Raw genomic sequence first — 13,587 nt, 5'->3', positions numbered from 1 at the left:
AATTTCAAAACAAAAAATATTATATATTTATCAAGAATAAAGGTTATTTCATAATGATAAAGGAGTTAATTCATCAAGAGAACATAAGAGTTGCAAGAGCTTATGTACCTAATAATAGAGCTAGAAAATACATAAAGCAAATCTGATAGAACTATAAGGAAATACAAAGATAGACAAATACACAATAAGAGCTGGAGACTTTAATACCTGCTTCAATAATATATAGGAAAGTAGACCAAAAATCAGTAAGGGTTATGGGTTAAATTGTTATGGGTTAAATTGTGTCCCATCAAAAATTCACATGTTGAAGTCCTAACCCTCAATATCTCAGAATATGACCTTATTTGGAAATAGAACATTACAGAGGTAGTTAGTTAAATTAAGATGAGGTCTTTTCAGTGTAGGATAGGTCTCTGGTCTCATATGATTGGATTGGATCATAAAAAAAGGAAATTTGGACACAGAGACAAACATGCTATGTGAATTTTAGAGTTCTGCTACCACAAGCCAGGGAACTACCAGAAGCTAGAAGAGAGGCTTGGAATAAATCTTTTTCCTAGTACCTTCATAAGAAGGACAGCTCTGCCAATACCTTAACTTCAGACCTTTGGATATTCAGTTTGTGGTATTCATTACAGAAGCCCTAGCAAACTAATACAGATATAGAAAACTTGAATAACACTATCAACCAACTTGATCTAATTGACATTGATGAAACACTCTACCTAACCACAGAAGAATACACATTCTTTTTAAGTGCAAACAGAACATTTTCTAAGACAGACTGTATTCTGGGCCATAAAACCAAGGACACAGGTTATACAAAGTATGTTCTCTGACCACAAAAGAATTAAACTAGAAATCAATAACAGAAAGTCTAATTTTTTCTTTTTCTTTTTTGACACATAAATTATGATTCAGTGCTTACATGTGGAATGCGATGTTCAGATGATCATCTTGTAGATTTGAAATTATAGATTTAAAATGAATTGGTGGCACCTGGGTGGCTCAGTTGGTTAAGCAGCAAACTCTTGATTTCAGCTCAGGTCATGATCTCAGGGTCTTGAGATTGAGCCCTACATCAGGCTCTGCGCTCATGGGGCATCTGCTTGAGATTCTCTCCCACTCCCTCTGCCCCTCCCCCGTGTGTGCCGCGCTCGCACTCTCTCTCTCAAGATAAATAAATAAACTGGGGAGAGGCTAACAAAAGGGTCTTCCTTTTGAGCCCAGATAGGATCTAGGCAGAATCTCTTATAAACTGTACACCATGTCAACCAGAAAACTCAAGATTAAATTATATAAATATGTGAAGGCATATGCACTCAAAAATGCATTACAGCCTTGTTTATAACCACAAAAAAATAGAAACAATTTAAATATCAAAATTAATTATTTCAGTAACAAAAAAAATGAACACGAAAAAGAAAACACAATCTGAGTAAGCTTTAGGATGTTAATTCCTTACCAGTACTGTAAATCCATGAAGGGCTTACTTTATACTCCAGGAAATTCTTCATTAACTAAAAAATAATTCTAAAAGGTGGATGTTACAATCCAAAACCATCAATTTTGGAGAAAGTATAAAGTTGATAAAACATTTTTTTTTAAGATTTATTTATTTATTTTAGAGAGAGAGACTGTGTGTACATAAGCATGCACATGTGGGGTGGAGGAGGGGCAGAGATAGAATCTTCAAGCAGATTCCCTGCTGAGCATGCAGCCCAACCTGGAGCTTGATCCCATCACCCATGAGATCATGACCTGAGATTAAACCAAGAGTCGGGTGCTTAACTGACTGAGCCACCCAGGTGCCCCAAGTTGATAATACATTTAAAAATCCCTTTAAGCCACAGGATAGTAATAAAACCACTACCATTTTACATTTACATAGTGACTTCAACTTACAAAGTGATTTTCATAAATTACCTGATGAAAGTTTCAATATACCCATAAAATAAAGAGGATAAGGAATATGCTGAGTTTTCAGAGGAAGAAATCAAGGCACAGAGAGTAAGAAAATGTACAAGTTGGAGCTAGGAATCAGTTCTTCCAATGCCTAAACCACTCAGTTACTCAAGTATGTATAACTGACAATGAACATTTTCTTTGATCTAAGGAAGGAAGTTTTATATATGAAAAGTAGATTAATTTATCAACACATTTTATCACATAACCAAAAATGTATCAAAAGAAAAAAAATTGCTTCAAATTACATTTGGAAAATTGAGTGATATCTATGTTGCTTATCACAGCCCCAAAATGAATGATTTACAAAACTCAAAATAAAAATCACAATGTCGTGTCAAAATGCAGGAAAATTGGCTGACTAATTTTCTCTCACATGTACCTATTCAATTTTCTCTTCCATTGTTAGGGTCCCTGAATCCCATTACAGTGTAATCAATGTAATGAATGCAGAAATAAATAAATAAAATGAAGCAGGCTTTGCCTCACAGCAGATATTTGCATTACATCCATGAGAATTTGTTCTTATTTTTAAATTAGCTGCAGGAGAGCTTTTTTATTGCCTCTTAAATGCAAGAGAAATAGTCAAACCAAATAAAATTCCATTTTTAATAACCAAATATTACACTAAAAAAGGTCAAGCATATCTGTTTCTATTATTACATGCATGCAGATTTTGATACAGGGCAAATTTTAATTTTCAATTAAAAATGAAAACAATGCTTGCCCTACATTTTGACTATTCAGATCTCCCACAAATACAGAAGATATTAAAACTGCATTATATTTAAGTTTGCATAATAAAAGAAATGATAAACTCAAAAGGCTTAATGGCATATCATTCAGTTTTTCTGACTAATTTATTGCTTACATTAATACCTCATTAACCAAAACCATCAGCCAAGTGCCAAAGAGTAAACCATGTATTACAGTGGAAAAAAAACAACAACTGATAAAACTGATTTTGAATCCCAGCATAATCACTTAACTAGCAAGGTGACTCTGAACAAGTTGCTTAGCCTCATCGATAAAACAGAGGTAATGATAGCTATTTCTTATGATTGTACGGATTAAATAAGACGTGAAGAAAGCATGTGGGATGGCTTCTGCACATAATAAGTATTCAGTTGTTATTATTGTTGTTAAGCTGCTACTTCATAAAACTAAAATTTTACTCATAGGAAAACCATGGAGATAATAACTAAGGACCTATTTGCTCTTGTACATGTGGCTCTAAATCTTACTTTTCCTAATTCTCAGTACTAAGTTTTCATTCACTCATCCAGCAAATATTTATTAAATTCCAACTATGTGTCAGGCATTGTTTTAAGCACTGGGGATACAATAGTATTTGTTTACAATACTAAACAAAACAAATAAAAATCTTTGCTCTCATGGGCAATATAGAAGGTACATAACTTAAAAATACAGTTTGCTAAATAGTAATGAAGGCTAACAGGAAAAGAGAGAAGAAACTGCTGTGGCTGGGTGTGAGGGTCCAACGTGAACTAACCTGAGATAGTGGTATTTGAGAAAGGACATTCAGGAAGAAAAAGAAGAAACTATGTAAAGTGGTCAGATTGTAGTTATATAAGGCTCATTAAGATCTTGAAGGCTCATTTAGAGTTGGGAGCATATAGAAATTCAAAGAAGACCAAGAACTAGGACCTGGGCCCCCTATCATTTAGAAATCAGAGAAATGGGAGGTGGGGGGAAAGCAGCAAAGAAGGCTAATAAGAAAAGGTCAGTGGGATAGGAGAGAAGTCAGGAATAGTAGTTGTCCAAAAAGCCAAGCAAGAAGAGTGCATCAAAGCAAAGGAAGAGATCAGTGGTATGTAATATTTTAAAAGGGTCAAGTAACATGAGGACTGAGATTTGGATTGGATTTAAAAACGTGGAAGCCATTAGTGACCTTGATAAGTGATGTTTCACTAGAGTGGTAGAGCAAAAGACAGATTAGAACTAATTTAAAAAAAGAAATTGAGGCAGCAAGTATAGCAAAGGTTTTCCAGAGGTTTCATAGCAAAGTTAAGGAGAAAAACTAGTGGTGATAAGAAGAAAATGAGTTAGGAAGAGTTTTGCTGTTTTTAAGATGAGAGAAGTTCCAGCACGTTATATACTGATGGAAAACACCTCAATGTTTATAGCAGCATTATCAACAATAGCCAAACTATGGAAAGAGCCCACCCAAGCGTCCATCACCTGATGAATGGAAAAGGAAGATGTGAGATATATATATATATATATAATGGAATATTACTCAATCATCAAAAAGAATGAAATCTTGTCATTTGCAGTGACGTGGATGGAGCTAGAGTGTATTATGCTAAGTGAAATAAGTCAGAGAAAGACAAATACTATATGATTTCACTCATATATGGAACTTAGGAACCAAAACAGTTGGATGTGTGAGAAGTGGAAAAAAAAAGAGGAGAGAGAGGGAAGAAAACCATAAGAGACTCTTAAGGATAGAGAACAAACTGAGGGTTGATGGAAGGTGGTGGGTGGGGGGATGAGCTAAATGGGTGATGGGTATTAAAGAGAAAACTTGTGATAAGCACTGGGTGTTGTATGTAAGTGATGAATCACTAAATTCTACTCCTGAAGCCAATATTACACTGTATGCTAACTACTAGAATTTAAATAAAAATCGGGAAGAAAAAAATGTATTTAAGGCTCACGCTTTAGATCAATTAATAACTCAGAACTGCAATTCTTAGACTCTGTGGTGACTTGGTAGTAAGACTTCCTGAATCAGCCTGGTCATGATTTGGGGCTGGTTGGAATTGAGAACTTCACTGAAAAAGATGGAAAATACCTCCCCTCAATATAATGTACATGGTCACTGTAGATAACACTGCTGGGTGGTATATTTGGAAGTTGTTAAGAAAGTAAATCCTGGGGGTGCCTGGGTGGTGCAGTCAGTTAAACATCTGACTCTTGATTTTGGCTCAGGTCATGACCTAAAGGTGGTGGAGATCGAGCTCTGTGTGGAGTTCGCACTACGTGTGAGACTGTTTACGATTCTTTCTCTTCCTTTCCCCCTGCCCTCCCACCCCGCTGTCTCCCCCTGCCCCACTCTCAAATAAATAAATAAAATTAAAAAAAAAAAAAAGTAAAACCTGACAGTTCTCATGTCAAAGAAAAAAAAAATTTTTTGTATCTATGTGAGATGATGGGTGTCAACCAAACTCTCTGTGGGGGACATTTTGTAATATATGTAAATCAAGTCATTATGCTGTACACCTTAAACCTATACAGTGTTATATGTCAACTATATCTCAGTAAAACAGGAAAAAAATTAAGAAATTAAACATTTTTCAAAAAGGAAACCTGATGACGTAGGCAAAAGAGAGGACAGCTATCATAGCAATGACCTTGAGTAATTATAAAAAGGAATGTAAGCTGGTGCAAAATAGATGATAACAAAAGGTGGGAAAACAGTGTATATTGGTGCTAAGGTTCATTGGTAGACATGGCAATGGAATCTTACAGACATTCTTTCTTGAATGTTTCTAATTCTCAGTAATATAGAAAGCGAAATCAATAGCTAAGAGTAAAGTCTTATGGATTTGAGAAAGTAGAATAAGGCATGAAATAACAGTCTAGGAGAGAGAGTAAAATAAATGTGGGAATGGAGTAAGACAATCTGGCAGAATTGAGGCTCAAAGGAGATTAGTGATCACGAATTTAAGAAAAAAAATCATGAATGGATAAATAAAATATGGTATATACATACAGCTTTAAAAAAGAATGCAATTCTAACACAACACTACAACATGGGCAAACCTTGAAGACTTCATGCTAAGCAAAATAAGCCAGTCACAAAAGGACAAATATCGTATGATTGGGCTTACATGAGGTACCTAGAATAGTCAAATTCATAGAGACAGAAAGTAGAATCGTGGTTGCCAGTAGGTTGGGGAGTGGAGGAGTGAAGAGCTATTGTTGAATGGATACAGTGTTCTCATTTGGGAAGATGAAGATGTTCTGGAGATGGATGGTAGCAGTAGTTATATAACAGTGTAAATGCACTTAATCTCAACAAATTATATACTTTGAAATGGTTAAAATGGTAGATTTTATGTTATATATGTTCTGTCACAATTAAAAATGCCATTTGTCAAACAAAAATCATAAAATAAAATGCAATCAAACAGCATGGTTTTGCGTTCTTCTGCAGTCACGTTCAGTTATGCAGACATAGAGCAGGGGGAGAGATGGGTTAAACATGTTTTCATGATCAAGTAAGAAGTTATTATAATGATAAAGGATGTGATTTAAGACAAAAAATGAGGGAACTGGAGGCACAGAAGTTACAGGCACTAAAACACTGGTAGAATTATACCCAATAGGACTGAAAAATTATTGGAGTTGAGATAGTCAAGAGTATGAGAAAAAACGAGGAACTGGTATTCAGGGAGCTGAAACTGAGCTGGTGGAGGAATTAAATTATGTGTACTGACAGCGCCAAAAGCATGACCATGGGAGTGAATGATTTAGGCAGAGCTGAAGACAAAAGTCAATAGGGAAAGTCAAGGAACTGAGGAACCAGGGTATTGGAAGTATCATCTATACAGGTACTGAAATTTCCAAGAATTAAAACAACCAAATTGTCGTAAAGAGCACCAATAAGCCAAGAGTGAAACATTTCAGGGAATAGAGGGTAGCAGAGTAGGGGTGAGGCAGAGGATGGCAATAGCTGATTATCACAAGGAAGAGTGGGGGAGACAGTAATATAATCTGATGAAATGAGATTTAAAAGTGAATGTTTGTAAGGATAAGAAGGATGGTCTGAAGTCAGCCAAGAGGACATATAGTCCATCTGCAGACCCAGTGGTATAAGATACATGAAAGATAAGACAGCTATCACTTTGAGAAGGGGTGCAGGGGAAGAAGTGTCCAGATCCAGTTAGAACATGATATTAATGTTATGTTCAGAAAAGAGGTTAGTGATAAAGGGGATTTGCCAGTAACTGGCATTACACTCTAACTGGCTAAAGACTAGGAGGAACAAACCTGTAGTCCAATAAAATCAGATTTATTGACTTGATGCAGCAAGGGAACGTACTCCAGAGGAATCACGGAATTCAGCTTTCAAAAGGGGGAGGGGAAAGCATACTTTATAAACGCTTTATGAGGGTTGGGTTCCTGCTTGAAGGATTCTGAGGAACATCTAAGGGAAGCAAGGAACAGTTCTGGGTTGATTGCAGTTTCTGAGGTAAGATTTGGAGAAGAATTAACTAGAGATTAAATGCTATTATGAAGTGAGGGTGGCTTAGCAAATGGTTGTCTCCAATAATAGATAAGGTTAGCAACGTGGGTCTAGAATGCAATACTCACTCAAGGAGGGGAATCTTTGTGGCATTTGACAGTCGCCTCATGAACTCTGCAGAAATGCTGTGTCCTATTAACTTGGTAGCTACCTTTACTCCCAGCTGACCTCCCAGTCTGCTGAATGGCAGGGATGCTTTTCAATCGGAGCTGATAGTCACTCTCTCAGCCCCAGACAGGCTTTGCCTCCTTCATTGAGCATGACTTCCGGAAGGCACACTGGAGGAAATTCAGAGGTGAGAAATGGAGCCAAAAAGGACATACCTTGGACAGAGAGGATTAAAGTGTAGGAAATGAGTGATGACCTGGAAAGAATTGGCTTCTTGTCCCAATTATTAGTCCTGACTTTCCTGAGACACACTCTAGAGGAAAGTTTCTGAGTACTGATGGAGTGGGGAAGGTTGGAGGTCTCTCCACAGCTCTCAGAGTCCTGGAGTGCCTACCAGGCTTCTTCTGAGGGAGGCCTGTCGAGAGGTGGACCTATTTGGAATACACTGGCTCTCTCCTGACTTTCATGAAAAAGTAGCAAATAAGCAAAAAACAAGACTAGTATAGGTATTACCCCAGAGTGAAGAGAAAAGACAGCAGAGGAGGAAATAAAAATTATAAAACAACCAAATATCAAAATACACAATTTGGAGTTATGTGATATAAAGGCAAATAACCCAGTGTCACAGCGGAGTGTAACTAATACTCATAGTGATGCCCCTGCATTACTAATAAAATGGAGAATTATGGTGACTGTGCTCTTTACAAGGCAATAAGATAGAGCCAGCATATATTTTATATTTCCTTCTGTTCACAATAAATAATCCATCAATCCTTCTTCACTAACTCCTTCAACCTCTAAATATATTTTAAACCATTCCCATCAAGAATATTTTTAAAGTGTTGAGACAAAAGACTAAATCCTCAACTGCATAGAAAACTGGGCTCTACAGACAAACTGTTACCCCCAAAGGTTGTCCAGCAAGTGGACCGGAACATAGTATGTTTCCATGTTCACATTCTACCTCTCCATAGATAGTAACAGAACAATGTCTTCTACCAACACCATTCTTTAAAAAAAAAGTCCTGAAGAGTTCAGCATAAAACAGTCCTTGCCTACTGGCACAATGTAGCACAGATTGATAACACTAAACTCACCTTTGCATAGTGTTTGGCAGTTTACGTACTGCTTTCATACGCATTACACCATGGATTTTCACAAACACCCTGTGAAGGCATGTAATCTCATTTAGCAAAGGCAGAAACTGTGCTTCGGGGAGTTTTAGAAACTTGTACAAGATCACATTTCTAGGGGCTCCTAGGTGGCTCAGTACGTTAAGCGTCTGCCTTCAGCTCGGGTCATGATCCCAGGGTCCTGGGATAGAGCCCTGCATCAGGCTCCCCGCTCAGCAGAGAGCTTCCTTCTCCCTCTCCCTCTGCCTGCTGCTTTGCCTACTTGTGCTCTCTCTATCTCTCTGTCAAATAAATAAATAAAATCTTTTTAAAAAATCACATTTCTAATAAGTGGAGGCTGGACTTTCATTCATGTTTCAACCTTCATATCCAACAACTCCTTGGGCAACTCCAGGGACAGATTACATGAGTGCTTTAAGAAGGGCAACCAAAACCCAGCTCCCCTCATACAATCAGGGCAAAAAGGACTAATAAGAGAACAGGAGAATGAGAAGATGCCTGCACCTCAAACATAGGTCAGATACAGGGAGCAGCCAAAGTAGGCTAGGGCAATTTTCCATTTTGTTTCTTCTTATTTTGAACACAATGGATAAAGCCTAAATTCTAGCCCCTGCAATTGATCTCACTCAGGCAGTATTCCTCTGAGTTTGAACTCAGAATAGTCATTCCATTAGTCTGATTTGACTAGAACCATGGCCCTGAATCTAAATTTGGTGTTTTTAAATTGACCAAATTATATAAGTTCATTTTATATACAAATTGGATACTGTCCAGTATGTCTCATGTGGAAATTCTGCCTTTATTTTCACTGTTCTTATATTTTATTACCTTACTCATCTGGGCAATGTACTGATTGTATCTAAGAGAAAATAAGATCTCCATTTAAATAAAAGATCCCTAAATATTATAAACATGTTTCCCTGAGTCCTGTAGAGATTACCTGCCCAGATCATTGTAGGCAATATACTAATCTACATATCTAAATGCATATTTAACAAACCTAAGAACTCTTGAAAATATGAGAAATAAATAGATGTTTATTAATGGACTTGGAGAACAAGTGGAATTGAAATGTAAGCATTACAGTTTCTAATGTCCCTTGAATATGCTTAGAATACTGTATCATCTGTTGCTTTGCTTAGATACAGTAAGTTTTTGCTATATACCAGGGTCTGCCCTCATGTGGCTTACGAGAAGACATATCCATATGACATAAGGTGACACGAAATCTATAGGGTATGGTAAGAACACAAAAAAATAAAATAGCAAATTATACACTAGATTATTGGAAAAGTTTTATCAGCAAAAATACCTTATGATCTGAATCTTGAAAGAGGATTGGGTGTCTGCTATGGAAATTGAGAGGAACAGAAACTACTGGATGAGTGTGTTCATAAAAAAAACTGCCTATAACAGGAATCCAAAAATGTGGAATGGAGCAGAGAGCTAGTTTAGGAGAGAAAGAAGAAAAACCATGAAGAACTCTCTGTGTCATAAAAATGAGCTTGAACTCCATTCTTTCAACAATATTCTTATCAGTCAGGGCAAGCTAACCCTTACAACAACTCTCAATTCCAGTATTTTGAAAGTGATTTCATAGTAATACTGTAACTTACTCATATGTAATAATACATGTGTGGGTAGTAGGGTAATGTTTGCAATGATATGGTAATGAACTAATTGTCAGATCTTGCTCATTGCCCTTAATTTTTACTTGTGAGATGACTAACACTTTTTCCTGTGGGCCAATGATTCAAGATAATTATATGGTTCCATTTTTGTTAAGTATCCAAGTTCAATAAATATGTATGGGAACTGAAAGATTTATTCTACATCTGTTGGGAATACTTTATAATAATTATTGAGCATCTAACATCATCCAGGGTCTAAGTACTTTGTATATATATAATTTCATCCCCAAAATACTTGTATTAGGTAATACTATTTTTCACATTTCTCAAATTAAGAAACTAAGGCTCAAAAGTATAAATAGTTCATCCAGGGTGATCCACCCTATAAATGGCAAACTGGAACTTGAACCCAGGTTTCACAGATAGCAAAGCCCGTATTCATAAGCATTAAACTACTACTAGGAATACAAACTACTATGAGCACAAATATTTACAGTTCCTTCCCTCAAGGAACACATAATTTAATGGAATAAAGAGTCAACTGCAAAATAGACAGCAGATGCACGCTATAAGAGCACATTAGATTAAACACCTGCCACACACTTGAGCCACTGCGGAAAGTTTTCCATGGAATGGGACCTGAAAAATGAAGGATAAAAAGGGGAAGGATATTTCAGGCTAAATGGAGAGAGGAATAAGATCATGAAGTCTGTGAAAAACCACAAGTAGTTCCATGGGGCTTACAGGGCCTGATGGATGGCATTAGAACCTTCCATTAAGACACATACTATTCATAGACTGTTGGAGCCTCTTGGTTTGCACCTTTAGACATACTCTACCTAGCATCAATTTAGTCCAAAAGAATACAAATACAAAGTTAGAGGTCAATGGCTTGCTAAAATCCCTAAAATATGAGCTGTAAAAATAGCCTCTGGTAATATATGGTTTCTAAGAGATGCAAACTTCTGCTGGCCTGTACCATGAATGTGTTGGTCTCTGTCTAGAGCAATAAGCACAGTTTACCCTTTAATACCTCTAGGCTTTCACTGTTAGTGGTCAGGCATTTCAAGTTTATGTACGTAAAAGTGTAGCTATTAAGGGATCCAGCCTAACTGTATGTCAGTAAAGTTTGGAGAATCATCAAAAATGATCAGATAGGTTTTCCAAATTACAATTTTCAGGATTGTGGAGTACCATTCAATGTTATAAACTCTAGCAAAAAGGACAGAACCAGAAAAATGAGTGCAGCTATTAAGAGAAATGAATAAAATTCAGCACAATTGTCTGAGTTGTAGAGTACTAGGCTAGAAAGTATGATTCAGCACTAACTTTTAAAAATTATTAGTTGGGGCACCTGTGTGGCTCAGCCAGTTAAGCCTCTGCCTTTGGCTCAGGTCATGATCCTAGAGTCCTGGGATCAAGTACCCGCATCGGGCTGCCTGCTCAGCAGGAAGTCTGCTTCTCCCTCTCCCTCTTCCCCTCCCCCCCCACTTGTTCTCTCTCTCTCTCTCTCTCTCTCTCTCTCTTTCTCCCTCAAATAAATAAATAAAATCTTTAAAAAATATAGAAGTTATTAATTTTTACATTTTAATTTGACCTTCAAGTGACCTTGAATAAACTCTCAAAACTAAGATGTTTAGCTTTACAAACTTGTGCCACCAAAACTCAACTCCCTTCCCCAAAGCACCACCACCAATAGGAGGAAAACTGTATGATTTCCATATGGAATTTGCTATTTGGGACCCAGGCATTTAAAACCCCCTCCAACATGCCTCCTGTTGAGACAAAAGAAACAGGGATTGAGCAAAGAACTATGCCATAATAGAACTCAGAGAGGCTACTTCAAGTGTCTCTGAAATGGGGGCCAAGAGCCGTGGAGTCCCCAACGATTTATTTTTCTCACCCACTGATGCACACATCTATAGTTTTAATGTATCTGAATTTTTTTTAAATCCCTGCTGTTAAAATAATGAAGATACAACACTTGAAACAAACAATTTGCTCCATTTACAAGTTAAATTTAACATCTCAGATTAAATTTTGGGCTGTCCTACAAGTACCTTCTTAATTACTACAACATTCTATGGCTTAAGAGCCAAATCTTTCACAACTATCCCTTTATCTGTTTAGTTCCATAAATCCCAAGAAATGTACCCTGACATCAACTGATCAGTTGCAAATCAGGCTAGAGAGGCAGAAAATAAGAGAAAAAAGTGACCTACTTTATAAATGAAAGAGAGTATCATAAAAGTTGAGGTGTACGAAAATCATAAAGGATAAAGCAGGATTTCAGGACTCATTTCTATGGCATATATTACTTCCCAGCTGAAATTGTAACTCAGCTTCAGCAAGCCATTCCTCCATGTAGAATCCAGCTGCTTCTATTCATTGGGGCACATGAGAAAACCAGTTAATTCTATGGGAATTAGCCCATTGTTACACTTCCTTTCTTGTCAAATGAGTCCTCTGATCGGAGACATCATGAAGAATACCTAGGCAACCGCTAAGGCATCCCATAGCATGCGATCCCATAGCGTAAGTGCACTAATCGTGGTGTTAGCAGAAGCACATTGGGCAAGAAATACAAATCCTTACCCAGATCATGAAAGACTAAGTTTTGTGTCCCCCCCCGCCCCGCCATGATGAACAGGTAAGTATCATGAAACCAACCTTCTGGGGCACCTGGGTAGTGCAGTCATTAAGCGTCTGCCTTCGGCTCAGGGCGTGATCCCGGCGTTCTGGGATCGAGTCCCGCATCAGGCTCCTCTGCTGGGAGTCTGCTTCTTCCTTTCCCACTCCCCCTGCTTGGGTTCCCTCTCTCGCTGGCTGTCCCTCTCTCTGTCAAATAAATAAATAAAATCTTTTAAAAAAAAAAAAGAAAGAAAAAAGAAACCAACCTTCCACCAGGTAAGTGGCTTGTACCCCAGAGAATAGTCCAGGATGGGTACTGTATACCAGTAGCATTTGTTGGGTCAGCCTTGGTGAGAGGAAGTCCTAGGTTATTGAGCATCTCCTTGTGAGGTAACAGATCTCATCATCAAAAGTCTTTTTTACAGGGTAAGACTAGTTCTTTCAGATAGAGGAGAGATTCTGCCTCTGCCAGCATCAGAGGATTTGGGGCAACCTTGTCTATGTCTGCCCAAATGATGCTTTCCCATATTTCAGTGTCCCCACGCTTCTCCTTTATTGTTCTTACTTTAACTAATAGACCTGACAATGCTGAACATCAAATTGGAGCTGAATTCCTGTGCCTCTTACAGCTAGGTCCATTACTCTGCCAGTTGTATCTGATCTGCCACTACTATTTAGCACTCCTAAATAGCCTTTGAGGCTGTTTGGCTTTTCTATACATATTTTAAGCTTTAAAATTCTCCATTTCCATGTATACACTCTCTAGGACCCTAAGTTACATAATCATTATTGCCATGACAGCAACTAAGCTCACAGTTGATCTCTCAATGACTTGCCCTCTACC

At 37.5% G+C, this 13,587-nt stretch overlaps 1 long non-coding RNA gene across 3 annotated transcripts in view; it reads right to left on the bottom strand.

Annotated features, from left to right (window-relative positions):
• The window catches only part of LOC130542731 (uncharacterized), a 206,595-nt gene that overhangs the window by 24,739 nt on the left and 168,269 nt on the right, over positions 1-13,587 (bottom strand). For 2 of the 3 annotated variants that reach the window (XR_008957473.1, XR_008957474.1), the window contains one exon: positions 12,783-12,950. This is a non-coding gene — a long non-coding RNA (uncharacterized LOC130542731). Of the gene's footprint in view, positions 1-7,308; positions 12,951-13,587 lie in introns of all 3 variants that reach the window. The other variant, XR_008957475.1, reaches the window with a different exon arrangement.

Source organism: Ursus arctos, unplaced genomic scaffold (assembly GCF_023065955.2).
Source record: "Ursus arctos isolate Adak ecotype North America unplaced genomic scaffold, UrsArc2.0 scaffold_5, whole genome shotgun sequence".
In the NCBI taxonomy this organism is placed as follows: domain Eukaryota; kingdom Metazoa; phylum Chordata; class Mammalia; order Carnivora; family Ursidae; genus Ursus; species Ursus arctos.
This window is presented reverse-complemented; position numbering and strand designations above follow the sequence as displayed.